The following is a 7,693-nucleotide window of genomic DNA, read 5'->3' as shown; positions in this document are numbered from 1 at the left end:
ACATTTTTAATAATATCCCAATGATCTAATCTTTTAAGGCTCTAATATTTCACCTGTTTTTTTTAAAGCAGACATTTTATGGACTGGTGAAGAGCAGTCATTAGAGACATACATCTCTGAAGCCATAATAGTTTTATAATTTGTTCTGCCTCACAAATAACCACAGCCAGTCTTCCAAGAGGACAATCCTTTAAACCAAATCTCTAACATTACAGCAGCTTATGGCTATTTCAGATAATGGGAGCTGTCCAGTGTGTGATGTGTTCAGTCTCTTCCATTTAGGGAGGATCTGTTGTACAAATAATCGACTTGAAAATGAGCTCTGCACTAGAAATTCAGCAGTGAATAACGGAAATAAGTGAGCTTACAAAATTTATTGGAAATTTCTTTCTGAAGGTCAGAGAACATATCAAGCACAACAGCAAATGTGCATTTTTAATAGTATATCATATTCTTATGAAACTCTGCTATAAAGCTTATTGTACTTCCCTTTCAAAAAAACTGGTTAGGGATTTCCCTGGTGGTCCAGTGGGACCTGGGCTCCCAATACAGGGGGCCCAGGTTCGATCCCTGGTCAGGGAACTAGATCCCGCATGCTGCAACTAAAGATCTCACACGCTGCAACGAAGATCCGACATGCCGCAACTAAGACCTGGTACAGCCAAGATAAATAAATTAATTTTAAAAAAACTGGTTAAAGGGACTTCAATCAACACCTACTTTGTAGATTTGTCTAAATTTCTGGAATAATAAATTAGATGTAATAAAAGAAAAAAAATCTCTGGATTTTTTCCCTAAAAAAGAAAAATCTCCTAAAATATGTCCTTTGTGGACCTTGTCATGAGTCATATGTGTATAGAAACACACTTTATCACTTAAAAGCTATGTCATCTTGAACAGGAATGAGAATTTGTCTGATTCTTGGTTTCCCCATTTTTTTTTTTTTTTTTTTTTTTTTTTTGCCATACTCGGGCCTCTCACTGCTGTGGCCTCTCCCGTTGTGGAGCACAGGCTCCGGACGCGCAGGCTCAGCGGCCATGGCTCGCGGGCACCGCCGCTGCCGCGGCATGTGGGATCTTCCCGGACCGGGGCACGAACCCATGTCCCCTGCATCGGCAGGCGGACTCTCAACCACTGCGCCACCAGGGAAGCCCGGTTTCCCCATTTTTAAACTGGAAATAATAATGTCTATTTCGCAAGTATTATATAATGTATGCATAGCAGAGGCTTTGCCATGTGCCTGGTCCATCACTGATTCCAACTGGTGGTAGATAATTCCCATGCTGATGGCAAACTCTACCCCAAGTGTCTGTCTTATTTCTCAACTTTTCTGCCTCAGGACTTGTTCTGAAGATGTAAAATTTTTCATCCTTCTGAGAACATTCCAGAAGTTAACAACCAGAGGGGCAACCCTCAACCAATGAGGAACGGGAGTCAGTGGATAAATTCCTCAGTCTTCCGTTTTTGAAGGGACAATTCTGAAGCCCATTCTATACAGTTGTTTGGAGGGTCCGCAGTGGAATTGAGCACAAGCTGCCCATAGCAAAACTGGCTCAATAATGTACCCTTAATTAGCTTCCTGGAGTCATCTCTCTAATAGATTACCTTCTCCCAAATGCTTATCTCAGACTCCGTTTTGAGGGGAAAAAAAAACGAACTAAAGGCTTTTAACAGTGCAAGTACATAATATGTGGTTGGTACATGATGGTTCCCTTCCCTGCATCTCTTCTTAAATGCATTTACTCTACTGATGAGTCAGTTTTCCAGTCTTTATCAAGGACTTACTCTTGGCAAAATAATGCTCTAGGTACAACTATCCAATATGGTAACCACTAGTGACACATGGCTATTGAGGACTTAAAACGTGGGTAGTCCAAATTAAGAGGTGCTGACATTATACGCTACACAACAGATTTTGAAAACTTAGAATAAAAAAAGAATGTAAACTATCTTATTAATAATTGTATGTTGATTAGTTGAAATCATAGTATTTTACACACACTGAGTTAAATAAAATGTATTATTAACATTAATTTCACATTTGTTTTTACTTTTTATAATGTAGCCACATTACCAAAAGTTTTTAATCACATTAGTAATTCAGCCTGGCTGAATTAGAAAAATGCATAGAGGCATGAAACCTATCAAAGTAATAAGCACTCTCACTGTTTCCTTAGTTTCTTATTGGTCACAGTTCTTAGCATTAAGAATCTTTCAGTCTGAGTGAAACCTTTTGCCCATTTCCCAGTGTCCAGAACATAATAAGTATTCAGTGTTTTCTTCTGCACAAATAAATTAGAGATTTCATTACAAGAAGAAATAGGAGGTAAATTTTATAAAATAGGTTGGTGTTGGACTACACAGGATGTCAATGTAATTTATTTCAGAGGCAATATAACATCCTTAAAGGTTTTGGTACTATTTATTAGAAAGATTCATGTGGAATCAGTATGTAGGATGCAAAAGTCAGAGTGAGACTAAAGCCTAGCTGGAAGGCTATTGCAAAATGCTGGGGAGGTCACTAGAAGGGAGTAGCCATGGCAATGGAAGAGAATCAGATCATAAGATAAAATTAAGAAAATGCTAGAACCTGATTGGTTCTTGGTGGAGAAAGAAGAGAGGAAGGAATGTTTTCATGTCTTCATTGCAGTATGAAATCCATTAAAAATCCATGCTCTATAATTATTATTGTAAGAAAAAAAAAGTTGCCCCAAGAACTTTCCCTCACTCTATTCATTCTAAGGCATTTTCTAACTCAGGAAAAGAAAAATTACTGCAGAACAGCAGAAAAGGATGTCAGATTCTTTCCTTTAGCTTCAAAAGCAGTGTTCCAGGACAACAAAGACATTGCAAAAGTACTTGCAGAAAGAGACTACCTCATTCCTCTCCACTGAACCTTCCACACCCAGAAGATAAGAGCCTTCTGATTAGGATGAAAAGAAGTCATGAAGGAGAAGCAAAGGGGTTAAACGCACACATGAGGAGGATTGGAACAGGATCTTCTCTCACAAGTGTGTAGCTTAGGGAGACAGAAGGTTGGAGAAAAGTGTGGTGTTCTAGATTTACCACTTCAATTTGGTACCCCAGGACACAAATGATGGTGTGGGTCTCTCTACACCATAATAACATCGAGCCAACAATTACACACGGCTAGGTATGACACAAGGGAATAATGAGGCTCTGATTCTACCTTAAACTCGCCACCAAGAAGTGGACAAATAAACTTTCCCCACTTCCCCAAGAAGGGCTCAGATGTTTGTTGAAGGAGACAGCTGAGGGCCAAAGGGGCTTAAATTTGTAACCCAAATGCCAGTGTGAATCATGGAACTGAGGTTTTTACAAGTGCAGAGATTTCAGAAGGTGACCTTAGGAAGAGTGACAAATACTATGACCACCAAAGATCAGATATTCTCTCTCCCTGACCTCCCACCTCAACTTCAATCCTGTCATTATCATAAATACTCCTTGGAACAGGAGTGCCACCCTAAAGAGAAGGAGAGGAAGGTAAAATCCAGGACTGACACAATTTTAAGCTTGACTGAAAAAGTATGACAAAGACTGAGTTCACCTGGAAATGACTAGATACAGTTTTATAGCATCAGGAGAAATCAGGCATATAATAGAAACTAAATGTAAAAATGGGAAAATAAAATGTTACCTGTTTTGCATATATGATTTCAGGGCCCACGAAAATTATACTTACAGCAGGTATAAAGGAATTTACTGCATTCTTAAGAGGATTAAGAACTCTCTTTGGGGAACTATAACATATTTTGTAAAAAAAAAAAAAAAAAAAAATAATAAATCATTGACTGAAATGCTGTGACACTAAATTGAAATTAACAAAGTGAACTGCTATTTTCCTCATCCCTGGCCTTCCCTCTGAGGCATGGTCTGATTCTAATTTAGTGCTGAGTTTGAATAACTAAGGTGATAAGGGTCACTAACCAGTATTCTTCAGTACAGGGTATTCCAAAGATTTCCAGGCCATTCTTGGGTCAAAGTCTAAAGGTGACTCCAAAAAAAAAAAAAAAAAAGCATTAGGTATTGAAGGTAACCTGATAGTTAAGATAAACTCTAGAGAAGTGGTTCTTAATGGAGAAGATGGGGGAGAGGTAGCAGGTAGTTGGTGGGGGAGGGGAGAAGGAGGAAGGGGGTGGCACCCCATGGGACAGTTGGCGATGTCTAGAGATAGTTTTGGTTGTCATAACTTAGGGTGGTGCGACGAGCATCTAGTAGGCAGAGGCCAGAGATGCTGCTAAACATCCTACAATGCATAGACAGTCCCCACAACAATCAATAGTCAAAATGTCAATAATGTCAAGGTTGAGAGACCTGCTCTAGAGGTGAGTGAGAAGCCTAACCACGCTGACGATCCTGGCAGCTTCATAAAGTTGACCTATCACTTTGAATTGTTAATATAAAAAAGTTATTGTTCACCGGATCTTTTGTTCTGGGAAGAGCTTGGACAGAACTTCTAGAATTTTTACAAAAAATACTTTTTCTTTTAAAGGGCTCTTGATGATGATAATGATAAAATTCAGGTGAACTTAGTTCTAGTCATAGTTTGGAGCAAGAAAGACCCAGATAACAATGTACTCATCTCTCTATTTTGGATTCTATATTCTGGGCACTTAAATATAGTTATCAGGGGAAGGACAGAAAAGAGGGAAAGGAAGAAGCCTGTAAGAGAAAGAAGCTCAATATTATCATTTCTATTATACTGGGGAATGAATAACTAGGTCATTTAGTAATATTAGCTTTGAAAAATATAAACTTCAAATTTTAAAATGGTCATTAGATTGTTTTAAGAAATATTTTAAATTCTAAATAAAAATAGTCTTTAAATACTTTCCTTTCCTCCTTTGATTGTAGAATTCAATTCATCAATAAATAAATACATTGCCTCCCTCTTAATTTCAGCAATCTGTTCTTGAATAGTTCAGTAAAAAATACTTACTGTGAACTTAATTACCATGATTTTAATGGGAAAAATTATAATGTATATGTCAACCACAAACCCACAGCCAATTTCCTAAAATGCAGTAAAACACCCCTAAATAATTAATGAACTATCATGTTAGAACATAAAATGTTTAAACATTACTTCCCAATAAATCAATATAGCTAATAACTTAGCAATATACTGAACATCTCCTCTCTGAAGACTCAAGAGCTTTTCAAATATCAACATGTGGGTCTGATGTTGCGGCTGAAATAACTCAAAAACACTCCTATACATTGTTTCATTGGACATATTTTGTTGATTTTTCATTTCACTGACAATTAACAGTGCTATGTACTTTTTCATGTGCTTACAGGGTATTTGTATATCTTCCTTTGTTAAACTCTGTTCAAGTATTTTAGCTATTTATTTTATTTAATTGTATGTATTTTTACAAGTCCTTTGTCAAATATATTACTTTGAATATTTTTGTCCAGTTTACAGCTGGCTTTTCATTTCTTAAGTATCTTTCAAAGAGCAGAAGCTTTTAATTTTAATGAATCCAATTATTTAATTTTTACTTTTTTTTTTTTTTTTTTTTTTTTTTTGTGGTACGTGGGCCTCTCACTGTTGCGGGGCACAGGCTCCGGACGCGCAGGCCCAGCGGCCATGGGTCACGGGCCCAGCCGCTCCGCGGCATGTGGGATCCTCCCGGACCGGGGCACGAACCCGCGTCCCCTGCATCGGCAGGCGGACTCTCAACCACTGCGCCACCAGGGAAGCCCTAATTTTTACTTTTATGGTTAGTGGTTTCTATAAGAAATTTTTACCTACTTCTAGGTCACAAAGATATTCTCATGTTTCTTTTTCCCAAAAGCTTTATACATACTAGAATGGCTGAAAATAAAGGTTGACAACACCTAATATAGGCAAGGATGTGGAACAACCAGATCTTTCATAAACTGCTGCTGAGACTGCAAAATGGAACAAGTACTTTGGAAAATTGCTTGGCAGGTTCTTAAGCTGTGAAACTGTTAAACGTATACCTACTCTATGACCCAGCAATTCTAGGTATTTATTCAAGAGAAGTGAAAACAAGTCCATCAAAAGTTTATACAAAAATACTTACAGCGACCATATTCATAACCGCTTAGAACTGGAGGCCACACAATTGTCCAAAAAGAGGTAGCAGAAAAACATACTGCAGTACTGTATATTCATATAATGATAAATGAACTACTGCTACCAACAATAATATAGATGAATCTCAAAAATATGATGAGCAAAAGAAGCCAGACACAAAAGAGTTCATACTTTATGGTTCCACTTATATGAATTTCAAAACACGTAAAATAATTGACATTGATAGAAATTAGAATAGTGATTGCCTTGGGGTAGAGGGAAAGATAGGGGATTGAACAGGATGGGATACAAGGGAACTTTCTAAGGTGGTGAAAATGTTTTATATTTTGACAATGGTGTGGATTGCCTGGGTGTATTGATTTATTATTGGCTTGTATACTTGAAATTTGTGCATTTCACCACATGTAAATTATACCTAAAAAATATAGAGCATATTATATTTTAGAAGCACAAGTATAAATTTTTCCTACAGCTGAGATATGTACACTTTATGACATATTAAAAGTCACAGGCATTCTACTAGAAAAATGTTAAACTAGGAGAAATCCTGTTGGGGTATGCCTGTATTTCCTACATGCCTGGGAAGATCTGTCTTTGTCTACGCCCTTTTAGATGTATTAAGTAGAGAGTCAGATTATGTGCTGAAGGTTGTTTCACTCTGGATTACAACATTTTAGCTCAGTGGGAATTCCCAACAGTGGGGCTGTGTTCTCCACTATGTTTGCTCTGTACTACTGGGTAAGTGCCAAGAGTTAACTCAATCTCTACCGAAAGTTGTAAATACAAAACATGGAATAACAGGGTTTTATTTATAAAATAACAAGGTTGGAAAATATTTTTGTTAGCTATAAAATTACATGTAACCCACTCGAACCAGGGTGAGTATACACTTGATCAGTGACCGAGATCTGCTAAGACTCCAACTCAGTCTTAATAGTACAAAAGAGACTACATAACTGCAGGTAAAGCATTAACAAAACCTCTTGTCCTTTATGAACAAACTTGACCCTGGTTAACTTTACAGCACTGTTTCCCTGGAAACCTAAAAAAGGTAGAATGGAAGTGGTGCTACTAGGCAATATTTCTCACGATAAAAAAATTACAAATTGCATCTGGCAGGAGAGAACCTATACATGAACTATAAAAACCTGGTGGGAAACCACAGTTTGGGCTCCCTGCATGTGATGACTCTAATAACGAGGCAGGCTCTAGAATTTATGATTGGGAAATTCACTGCTGTTAGACTCATTGTCATCTCTGTCCCACGGATAAGTCACTCTTCAATGCCACAACATAAAGTGGAGATAGCATCTGCTCCTGTACAACAGTAGGAATGTCATGAACATAAAATAATATATGAAATACTTTGACCTCCTCAGAAGAAAATCAAAACATGTTTTGGGGCTTCCCTGGTGGCGCAGTGGTTGAGAGTCTGCCTGCCGATGCAGGGGACACGCGTTCGTGCCCTGGTCGGGGAGGATCCCACATGCCGCGGAGCGGCTGGGCCCATGAGCCATGGCCGCTGAGCCTACATGTCCGGAGCCTGTGCTCCGCAACGGGAGAGGCCACGGCGGTGAGAGGCCCGCGCACCACAAAAAAAAAAAA

Source organism: Neophocaena asiaeorientalis, unplaced genomic scaffold, assembly GCF_003031525.2.
Source record: "Neophocaena asiaeorientalis asiaeorientalis breed wild unplaced genomic scaffold, Neophocaena_asiaeorientalis_V1.1 scaffold55, whole genome shotgun sequence".
NCBI classification, from domain to species: domain Eukaryota; kingdom Metazoa; phylum Chordata; class Mammalia; order Artiodactyla; family Phocoenidae; genus Neophocaena; species Neophocaena asiaeorientalis.
The sequence above is the reverse complement of the archived record's forward strand: the minus strand, read 5'-3'. Positions refer to the sequence as shown.